The sequence below is a fragment of the Bidens hawaiensis genome, unplaced genomic scaffold, assembly GCF_021521415.1.
Source record: "Bidens hawaiensis isolate Kalapana, Puna unplaced genomic scaffold, B.hawaiensis_p1.1 tig00009545_1, whole genome shotgun sequence".
Taxonomy (NCBI): Eukaryota; Viridiplantae; Streptophyta; class Magnoliopsida; order Asterales; family Asteraceae; genus Bidens; species Bidens hawaiensis.
Window position 1 is genome coordinate 670,071 of NW_027491712.1, and position 11,831 is coordinate 681,901.

An 11,831-nucleotide genomic window follows, 5' to 3' on the forward strand; every position below is an offset into this window, starting at 1 on the left:
TGGGAACGAAGGTATGAGGCAATGGACACGAAACAATAATAGATAATCAGTAAGAACCAAATCAAAGACAAAGATTCACTGTATTTAATATATCATTCAATGAAACAGTGAAAGGAATGTCTAGGGTTTCGTGACGATGGCGGCGGGTGTATGAGGAGACAAAGGGAATATTCGTTGGAGTGTTTACTCTCTTGTATTCCGTTCTTATCCGCTCTCCCTAAAATGAAAACCTAGGACTCTATTTATAGCCCTGACATTCCTTCTAGAATTCCCTAATTATTACATAATGATTAAAAGATAAAATACAAGTGTAAAAGTCTTCGAGCATGAGATGTATCTTGCTAGAGCAGACTCGATATGCGATGTATGCTCGATGAGGAACTTCAAGCATACTTTACTTAGAATAATTTCAAATAGAAATTATTCTTCTCTAGCATGCTTCATCCTTCTTGACTAAATCTTGCTTTTCTCAAATTTGTCCCTCGAGCAAGCCTATTCTTCTTGATGTCTTTAATTCTGTCTTGAACTTATTTAGCAATCTTCAGCATGCTCGGATGTGAAGCTTGCTCAGAACTGAACCATGCTCGAAGTCTATACTTCGCACCATATGACATCTTCTTATTGCATCCATGCTCGTCACCAATGTGCTCGGACATTCTGTGCTCGGATCACTTGGCAAAAACTTGAATGATCGAGTTGTTTGCTCGATTGGCAATCCATACTCGATAGAAGAACACTCTTGCTCGGAGAAGTGTAGCTTGCTCGAAGCCTTCAACACTTAGAATAATATGCTGAAATACCATGCTCGAGGTAGTAAATCATGCTCGATGATCTAGGCTTGCTCGTATTCCATACTTAGCCGATTTCTTGAGGAGGTTGAGAAGATTCCAATTTTCCTTTGTAGATATCCGAATCAACAGTTTTCGGGTTCTTGTGATTCTAAGTAAGCTAGGTGCAGGTCCTATATCACAAACCAAGCATGTATCATCAAGAGACCAGCCACGAAAGTTAGGGTTTCGGTTAGGGTTCTAAACCAAACTTTTGAACCGTAAAATCGTCGTTTAAACCCTTTAATCCGTGTTTATGGCCAACAAAACTTGTCAAACCAGATTCCTAACCATGTGTATGATCAAAATATATTTTTGGACAATTTTTAGGGTTTTTCATGGTTAGAAGTGATTTTTGGTAATCAAACTATGTTTCTATGTGTTTAAACATGATTAAACAAGTTAAAATTTGATTAAAACGATGAAGTTACCTAGGGTTTTGGCTGGATTTTTGGTAGAACAGCAGCAGTATTTTCAAGGAAGATAACTTTGTCTTTTTAGAATGATTTAGAAGTTTATATTTTAAAATATATACAAAGGGGGTGGAAAGTCCAAGTTGGCGGACGGACCGTTTTTGGGCCCCCTTTGGGCCCCACTTTGGCCATTTGCCTCGTTTTGCATGCCCGAACGTGAAATCACAAGTCCAAGTTTATTTTGGATCCGTTTTTGGTGAAAAAAAATATCGGGTGCGACAAACAGCGCGAAAACGAGCGTTTTTTGGCCATTTTTGTGTAAATTATGAAAACATACCATTTGTTTGTAAAAATCAAAAATATTTTCACGGATCGCTTAAATCACTTGTTGCATTTCATCCCATGAGTGAATACTATTGGCGGGTAAAGTGACAAACCAACTCTTAGCTTTGTCTTTTAATGAAAATTGAAACAACCTCAACTTCACTTCATCTTGATCAAGGTTTTGGTCACCAATTATGCCACAAATGGCGGAGAAATCGGACAAATGTGTGTATGGTTCCTCGGTGGCCATACCATGAAAATGTGGAAGAACATTTATGTAATTGGGTCTTGATTTAAATGCTCTTGTACCCGGTCTTGGTGGAGCAATGGTGAAGTATTATCCGAAATAGCCGGTCTAAACCGACCATGAACTCCATGAACTGGTGCCACATGATGTCTTCTTTGAAACTGTAGATGGTTGTTGATTGGAACGCCATGTTGGAATTGATTTCTACCCCTTCCGTTTGGATTAGGAAACCGTTCAAAAAGATTATTGTTGTTGATGTTGATCCGGTTTCCTCTCCGATTATGGCTTGGAGGGATATTATCAAACCCGTATCCGCCCGCGTACCTATAATCCGCATACTCATTACCATTCCACTTCCCATAGTTGTTGCTTTGCTCATACCCATCTTCATGATTATATTCCTCCTCGACATCATTAAAATCTTCATTCCCATAATTAATAGCATATCCAAACTCGTCACCATCATCATTATAACCCGTGTCTCCCGGGTGTAATGTATGGATGCTAACATTATCCTCTTCGTAATTTTCTTCACCATTGTTGGGAAAAAGGTTTTGTTAGGGAGGAGTTTGGTGTTGTGGGCTTCTTTGGTTGTTATTGAGATTTGGATTTTGGTTTCGGTTGGAATTTCGGTTTTGATTAGAGTTGTGGTTTGGATTAATGGGCATCGGTGGAGTGGGTGGTCTACGGTTATTGCCAATTGAACGGTTGCTCATGTTTGTAGGTTCGGGTGAAATGGGTTGCAAATTTTGTTGTCGATTTCGGTTTTGTCTTGCTAATCATTCAATTTCTGGTTCAAACGCTAAGGATGAATTCCTTGTCGTCGATCGGGTACGCATGCACTTTCTGTCACCTGCACACGTAACAAACCTAGTGTAAACGAGGAAAAGATAAAAAATAATAAATAAATAAATAAAACAAAATTAATAAATAGATAATCACTAATTAAAAAAATTAACTAAATTTAAAAACACCAAGCGCACAATCTCCCCGGCAATGGCGCCAAAATTTGATCGGTCATCGTCGGACCGGTCAAAGATAAAGAAGAATGTGTTCCTAATCACCTTAAACTAATTAGGGTAAGAAGGGTGTCGAACCACGAAGAGTTTGTGGTCGGTGATCTAAATTTAATTGATTAATAATTATGAAGTCTTTTTGAGTAGTCGTATAGACCAAATATGATTTTGGTTTAAAATAAATATATTTTTTTTTATGTTTTAATGAAAACAAATAACAATGCACAAGAAATAAATTTGAATTGTAAACAATGATTATGAAACGAAACAAATCCGGGTTTCAAATTTTAAAAGCAATTCGGGTTACACACACTATAAAAATGAGCTCAAGTAATCACAATGGTTATTTAGGTAGCAAATAATTCATAACGAAAGGCATCAATATTCGTCTATCACAAGTAAATGGTGCAAGGAAAACCTTCACAATATGAATTATGGACAAATATATGCAATATAGATTAAGAACATTCACAACCTTGAGCACAAATAAAGAATCATAGCAATTATCATCTTACGAAGTAAATGACGCAAGGAAATCTTAACAACGCAAGTTCATAATAATAAAAGATTACTTAATTCATGTCTTTCAAACCAAATAATTGCATAAAATATTGTCTCAAATTATGAATGTGGAAAACCCTAAAACTTACAAAACCCTACACCCGGGAATGATTAATGGTGGATTAGCCGCTCATGGTTGTGGAGACCATCTTCTATTTTGTTATGCAATCTTCAAGAATGGATGTCAAGTGTATGTTCTCCAATGGTGTTGGTCCTCTTTTATAATTTTTGTTATCCCCCTGGTCTCATAACTGCCGATTTCAAAAGAAATTAATTTTCTTTCTCATCGTTCTTGATCTTGTAAATGCTGTCCAAAAGTTAGTCGTGCTTCTTTTCTCTTTTGTGCGTAACCCCTTTTCTTCCAAGTTGTAACTGTTGTTTTTAAAAAAAGATTAACTCCTCTGCCAAAAAACCTTGTACCAGCCGCCCACCCATTTAAAAACCTCGTATTTCTTTTTTAGCTTTCATGTTGTTAGGCTGCAATATGATTCATTCATTTGTGGGTCCTTAATGGGCTACTCCATGTTTTTTTTTAGTTCCAACGAACTTAGAAAGTTAGAAGGCAGCCATGAGCATGCACATTATTATTATTATTATTATTATTAAACCCCAAATCAAGCGCGCATCGAACTCAATCTTCCCGAGACTCTAAAGCAAGCTCATAAATGTCACGAATTTGCATCCTTAATGCTCAATGATGACCTGAAATACAAAAACGCTTTTGAAGTACCGTAGTTCAAACAATAAACTAAATAAAAACTATAAAATAACATATATTAATACATGATTTATACCCGACCATCTAAAGGAATGACAGAAGAGGAATTCAACAATATGCCTCATGCTCAACTTCTTGAAATCTATAACAGAGAGCAGAGGCTATTCCTTGAAACTGAAAGAAGATTGAGAGAAGCAAAATTGAAAAAGCAAGAAGAGGAAAGGGCTTACATGATAGGTGTATTGAGTAAAAGAGGTGCAAATCCAGCCAGAGTTATGATGCAAACTGATGATACTATTAAGCTATGGTTTGGAAAATCTGAAATTGAAGAGGCCAAGAAGAATCAACCAGTCAGTACAAGCAGAACATTAATAAGGTCAGAGATTGTGAGGCCTGAACCATCAAGGAACTTGAACTTGCCCAGACATCTCTATTTCGACAAAAGATCAAAGACCTTAAGGGTAATTACTGAAGATAATGAAGAGACTCTAATCATCTTTATGGATGATTTGAGAAATCTTTCAAAAGAACAATTGAAGAAAATGGCTCAGCTAGATTTGTATGACAATCAAGATGAAGCCAACCTGCAGGGCAGCAGAGAAATGACCTCTCAAAATTCATAAAAGAACAAGCTAAGAAAGGGTTCCCATTTCTCAAGAAAAAGAGGAGAGAAGTACACGGCCAAGCTGAGAAAGAACGAAGAAGAAAAAGGATCAGTGAAGTTCATATCTCCGAGTTATCCTTTAGGGATCCCAAGAAGAGCAAGACTCAGCAGGCATGTAGCTCTAGTGGAAGAAGGAACACTTTGAAAGAGTGCCTGGCCTTGAGAAGGGAGATGTTGGAGCCTAACTCTCTTATACAACAAAATGGCAGGATAGTCCATATCACCTACAACCGTAATAAAGACTCCATATCACTCAGAAATGCTTCAGGAGGAACAATAGTTGTGGTTGAGTATGATGAAGATCTTAAATTCATACACATCGAGGACTTACAAGATATAATTAATGCAGAGTTCCCAATTGATTCGGAAGATGGAGTGGAGCTCGACATGTTTAAACAAAAGGCTGCCTTTGTCAAACTAAAGAAAGAAAAAGGTGTTGCTAGGAGCCAAAGAAGATAGCAGAATGGAACTTGTTGATGATCATTTTATTTCTGTTTTATCTTTGTATTTTGTTTTGTATGTAATTTGACATGTAAAATTTGCAATGTAATGCCCCAGAGGCAGAATTACTTTATGTAATGTAATGACGTGTGCTTAAATTGATTATCTTAGATATTTGATACATGTGTAACTATATGCAGGTATGTTTTGGTGCATCTTAGCTTGTTCCAATCTAGGGGAGATTGTTGAGTCGGATTTATACAAAGGAAGATTGGAATCTTCTCAACCTCCTCAAGAAAACGGCTAAGTATGGTATTCGAGCAAGCCTAGGTCATCAAGCATGGTTTACTACCTCGAGCATGGTCTTTCAGCATATTCTTCTGAGTGTTGAAGGCTTCAAGCAAGCTACACTTCTCCAAGAAAGAGTGTTCTTCTATCAAGTATGGATTGCCAATCGAGCAAACAGCTTGATCATTCAATTTTTAGCCAAGTGATCCGAGCACAGGATGTCCGAGCACATTGGTGACGAGCAAGGATGCAGTAAGAAGATGTCAATTCTGCGAAGTATAGACTTCGAGCATAGTTCAGTTCCAAGCAAGCTTCACATTCGAGCATGCTGAATACTGCTAATAAGTTCAAGACAGAATTGAAGACATCAAGAAGAATGGGCTTGCTCGAAGGACAAATTCGAGCAAAGTAAGGGTTAGTCAAGAAGAATTAAGCATGCTAGAGAAGAATAATTTCTAACTGAAATTATTCTAAGTAAAGTATGCTCGAAGCAACTCATCGAGCATACACTGCATAATTAGTCTGCTCGAGAAAGATCAATATCATGCTCGAAGGATTACACTTGTATTTTGTTTTGTCATTCATTATGTAATGATTAGGGATTCTTGAAGGAATGTCAGGGTCTATAAATAGGGTCCTAGGTTTCCATTTAGGGCACGGAATACGAGAAACATTCTAACGAATATTCATTTTGTCTCCTCGTACAGCCGCCGCCGCCTTCACGTAGCCCTAGACATTCCTTTCACTGTTTCATTGAATGATGTATTAAATACAGTGAATCTTTGTTTTTGATTTTGTTCTTACCGACTATCATTTATTGTTTCGTTATAGTTATTTCACACCTTCGTTCCCATCCGTTGAATATCATGATTCCGCCGAGATATTCAATAGGCCTTTGGGTTATTGAATCTGTGTGTTCTTGTCAACCTATCAAGGGTTTGCACCAGATTTACGGTCCTGACACGATGTATGGTTCTCTTCGACTATTCGCCCAACATCACACTTGTTATCTAACGATATGTTTTCTAAAAAAAAAAATTACACATGTATCTTTTGGTACTTATTTACAAAATGAGTCACTACGAGTCACTTATTTACAAGATGAGGCACTACAAGTCATACATGAACATAGTACATCATTCTTCCACATAAGTAAGTGTACACTACAAGATCAAGTTGTTCTTCCACATAAGTAAGTGTACACTACAAGATCAAGGAATTGATTGTTAACTATAAAAGGCAAATTTTCCCAGAAGATTGAAACTGGTCACTTAAAGGATGTATAAATGAGGAGGGAGTATTATACGTGTTGCACTCTTTTTTTTCTTAGCTATGGTTTTGTCCGAATGGGTTTTTATAGCAAGGTTTTTAACTAGGCAACATCGCCAAACGTATTTAGAGAGTACTATATTATTTTTTTTTCGTCACGTGGATAGTCAAAGGGAAATGTTATGAACATTTATATTTAATGACTCTCCATATCTTAACCCCCATATTACCATTATGGTTGCATTAATATTTTGAGCTTACAAATAAAGGGTACTTGTGTTTGATATGATATACTGAATAAGAAGACTCCTCCCATACACCATTCTATAATGTGCTAATAGGTCGTTGTTCCACAATATATATATATACACACACACACACACATACACATACACACACACGACGTATTACCATATACAACCTATTATATATGGTTGCATTATATTATGAGCTTACAAATAAAGAGTACTTGTGTTTGATATGATATACTTAATAAGAAGACTCCTCCCCATAAACCATTCTATAATGTGCTAATAGGTCGTTGTTCCATGTCGAATCACGAAATGAATCTTACTTGATCCATGACGATGTTTCCACGGATTTTCGAGATGAACGAACCACGTCTTGATCTTCTTCTTCTTCTGCGGCTGCGCCGGCGACCTGCAATGTCGAGACCTGCAATGGTTTCGGGGGTGTGGAGGCGACTGCTAAGATATCCTGAGGATTTCTTGTTCACAGACACAAAAAGTGGTGGTGGCTCTTACTGAGCATGACCCCTATGATAAGGAGGTGGAGACCTCCTTATATAGAGTCTCATGGCCACCATCATGGTACCCTAATGGGCCTAGCCCAGTTAGGGTTACCTCCACAAAACCCCCTCGGCCCAAAAACAAATGTATTAGCCCATATAATAAAATAAGCCAAACATAATAGATTTAGGGTCGTAGAACCGGGTTTTAGTACCATACCCCTACAAGCCCCCCCAAGTCCAGTGTTGCTCCTGGGCGCGCAAGCGTCTAGGTGGAGCGCTGGACTTTATAAGGTGTGAGGCGGTTTTTTCCCTTTTCTTTGGCCTTGTCTTATTGTCTGAGTTTTGAGAGGTTTTCTTCATGATGGTGACATGTTGTAATAAAAGCGAGTTATAATAATAATGGAGCTGGCGCGAGAAGCGACTTACGAGCTAAAATAATAAAGAAGCTGGCACGCGAGGCGACTTACGAGCTTGTAGAATAATGAAGCTGGCGCGTGAGGCGGCTTACGAGCTTGTAGAATAATGTAGCTGGCGCGTGAGGCGGCTTACAAGCTGTAAAATAATAAAGAAGCTGGCGCGTGAGGCGACTTACGAGCTTGTAGAATAATGAAGCTGGCGCGTGAGGCGGCTTACAAGCTGTAAAATAATAAAGAAGCTGGCGCGCGAGGCGACTTACGAGCTTGTAGAATAATGAAGCTGGCGCGTGAGGCGGCTTACAAGCTGTAAAATAATAAAGAAGCTGGCGCGCGAGGCGACTTACGAGCTTGTAGAATAATGAAGCTGGCGCGTGAGGCGGCTTACAAGCTGTAAAATAATAAAGAAGCTGGCGCGCGAGGCGACTTACGAGCTGTAAAATAATAAAGAAGCTGGCGCGCGAGGCGACTTACGAGCTTGTAGAATAATGAAGCCTGCGCGCGAGAGGCGTCTTATGAGCTTTGAGAATAATAAAAGCCTGCGCGTGTTGCGACTTACGAGCTAAGAATAATAAAGCCTGCGCGCGAGAGGCGTCTTACGAGCTGAGAATAATAAAAGCCTGCGCGCGAAGCGTCTTACGAGCTGTGAAAGTAATAAAGGCCTGCGCGTGAGGCGACTTACGGGCTGTAAGAATAATAACAGCTTGCGCGCGAGGCGTCTTATGAGCTGTGAATGTAATAAAGGCCTGCGCGTGAGGCGACTTACGGGCTGTAAGAATAATAACAGATTGCGCGCGAGGCGTCTTATGAGCTGTGAATGTAATAAAGGCCTGCACGTGAGGCGACTTACGGGCTGTAAGAATAATAACAGCTTGCGCGCGAGGCGTCTTATGAACTGTGAATAATAAAAGCCTGCGTGTGAGGCGACTTACGGGCTGTAAGAATAATAACAGCTTGCGCGCGAGGCGTCTTATGAGCTGTGTGAATAATAAAGCCAGCGCGTGAGGCGACTTACGGGCTGTAAGAATAATAACAGCTTGCGCGCGAGGCGTCTTATGAGCTGTGAATAATAAAGCCAGCGCGTGAGGCGACTTACGGGCTGTAAGAATAATAACAGCTTGCGCGCGAGGCGTCTTATGAGCTGTGAATAATAAAGCCTGCGCGTGAGGCGACTTACGGGCTACTTTATGTCACGCGCCACGTGCAGATGTTGCATGCACGTTCGCGTAGACTTTGGTTTTGTGTTATGCGCCACGCGCAGATGTTGCGTGCGCGTGCGTGTAGATTGTGACATGTGCGAGCATGTGATGCGTAAGCATGTGATGCGTAAGCATGTGTAATATGCGTGAGCATATGTGATGCATGAACACATGGTATGAGGATTCCCAACCCCTAAGTTTGGCGTGTAGCCATATGGGATCTTAGGAGGATTCCCAACCTTGCAGTTTGGCATGTGTAATATGCGTGAGCATATGTGATGCGTGAACACATGGTATGAGGATTCCCAACCCCTAAGTTTGGCGTGTAGCCATATGGGATATTAGGAGGATTCCCAACCTTGAAGTTTGGCGCGTAGCCATATGTGATATTATGAGGATTCCCAACCTTGGCGCGTAGCCATATGGGATATTAGGAGGATTCCCAACCTTGAAGTTTGGCGCGTAGCCATATGGGATATTAGGAGGATTCCCAACCTTGGCGCGTAGCCATATGGGATATTAGGAGGATTCCCAACCTTGAAGTTTGGCGCGTAGCCATATGGGATATTAGGAGGATTCCCAACCTTGAAGTTTGGCGCGTAGCCATATGGGATATTAGGAGGATTCCCAACCTTGGCGCGTAGCCATATGGGATATTATGAGGATTCCCAACCTTGAAGTTTGGCGCGTAGCCATATGGGATATTAGGAGGATTCCCAACCTTGGCGCGTAGCCATATGGGATATTAGGAGGATTCCCAACCTTGAAGTTTGGCGCGTAGCCATATGGGATATTAGGAGGATTCCCAACCTTGGCGCGTAGCCATATGGGATATTAGGAGGATTCCCAACCTTGAAGTTTGGCGTGTAGCCATATGGGGTATTAGGAGGATTCCCAACCTTGGCGCGTAGCCTGATGCGCGCATGCACGGCGATAGAGTGGTGACTCGCAAGTGCGTGTGCATGGCGAAGGTCTCTTGCGCAAAACCCAGATGGTGGTTTCCGCGGCGGCACATGCACGGCTGCGGAGTGAGAACCCCCGGGCGTGCGTACATGGCGGCGGAAGTCTAGTAACTTCTGGATCTGCAATTTAAGAGTCAGATCTGCAACTTTAGACCTAAAATCCAGGTCTGTAATCTAGACCTCGATCTGTAAATCAGATCTGGACAGATCTGAAGATTCGGAGCAGATTTAAAACCATCACAGATTCGGAGATCCTGAATCACAGATTCACAGATTCGGAGATCTGATCATTCGAATCACGGATTTTCCTTCTTGCCCAGATCTGGAAGCCTCTTTTTAGATCTATGGATCTTTTTGAGCTTTAAATAGAACAAGCTTTGAAGCCTTTTTCTGTAAACTTCCAGATCTGCGTTTTTCTTGGGAGAGATCTAACAGCCGAGATGAAGATCCAAGGGCAGTTCGTTGCGGTCCCACGGATGGCGCCAATGTCGAATCACGAAATGAATCTTACTTGATCCATGACGATGTTTCCACGGATTTTCGAGATGAACGAACCACGTCTTGATCTTCTTCTTCTTCTGCGGCTGCGCCGGCGACCTGCAATGTCGAGACCTGCAATGGTTTCGGGGGTGTGGAGGCGACTGCTAAGATATCCTGAGGATTTCTTGTTCACAGACACAAAAAGTGGTGGTGGCTCTTACTGAGCATGACCCCTATGATAAGGAGGTGGAGACCTCCTTATATAGAGTATCATGGCCACCATCATGGTACCCTAATGGGCCTAGCCCAGTTAGGGTTACCTCCACAAAACCCCCTCGGCCCAAAAACAAATGTATTAGCCCATATAATAAAATAAGCCAAACATAATAGATTTAGGGTCGTAGAACCGGGTTTTAGTACCATACCCCTACATTCCATAATATATATATATGTGTGTGTGAGTGTGTTTAACAATTACGAGAGAATTTGGCCTCATTGTGTTGTACTTCAAGCTGTTTCGTTTGTAACATATCTTTTAATGTTGGCTTCTTTTTCTGCTAGCATATTGTACACGTCTTACTGCATTAAGAACACTTGTCTTTCTCCATTGACAGATCACTAAGTTGTACTCTACTTTTACTCTCTCTCTCTTATTTTCTCTCTCTATTTGGGTAGAATAACCACAACTTCCACTCTATTGTGTCTTCAAATTGATCGGTGTTGAGACTGATTTAGATTTGTCAGGGTGTTTTCTGCCTCAATCATCGTTGTTGGGTTCAATCACGAACCCTAGGTGGTGGTGGCGGTGGTGTTCTGGCCACCCGTCTCTGTCGTGACCTCTCTCTATTTATTTATCTCTATATTCCGGAGGCAATGATGGGTGGCGATGGCATCCGATGGTATGGTGGTGAGAGAAATGGGGTTCTAGAATCGTACCCGACATGCTGGTGGTGCTGGTCCGGTCCTTTGACTCATTAATATGAGTGTTTGCTTCAGTCGTGCCCTAAAAATCAGGTTAGGAGTTTCAAACTACAAGTATGTCCCGATTCACCAATTAAAGCTCACACGACCTAGGTCAATCTATTTCCCGTAATTATTCACAAATTTCGGCGATAATTGATTGTTTTTATTATTCTCTTTATAAATAAAATCATTTCTAAATATACCATTTAAGCTAGAATTCTGTTTTAGGTTCATTTTGTTTAACTATTAAAGCGTGTCCCAGAGTTCCATATTTGTACTTACTACACTTTTTGTA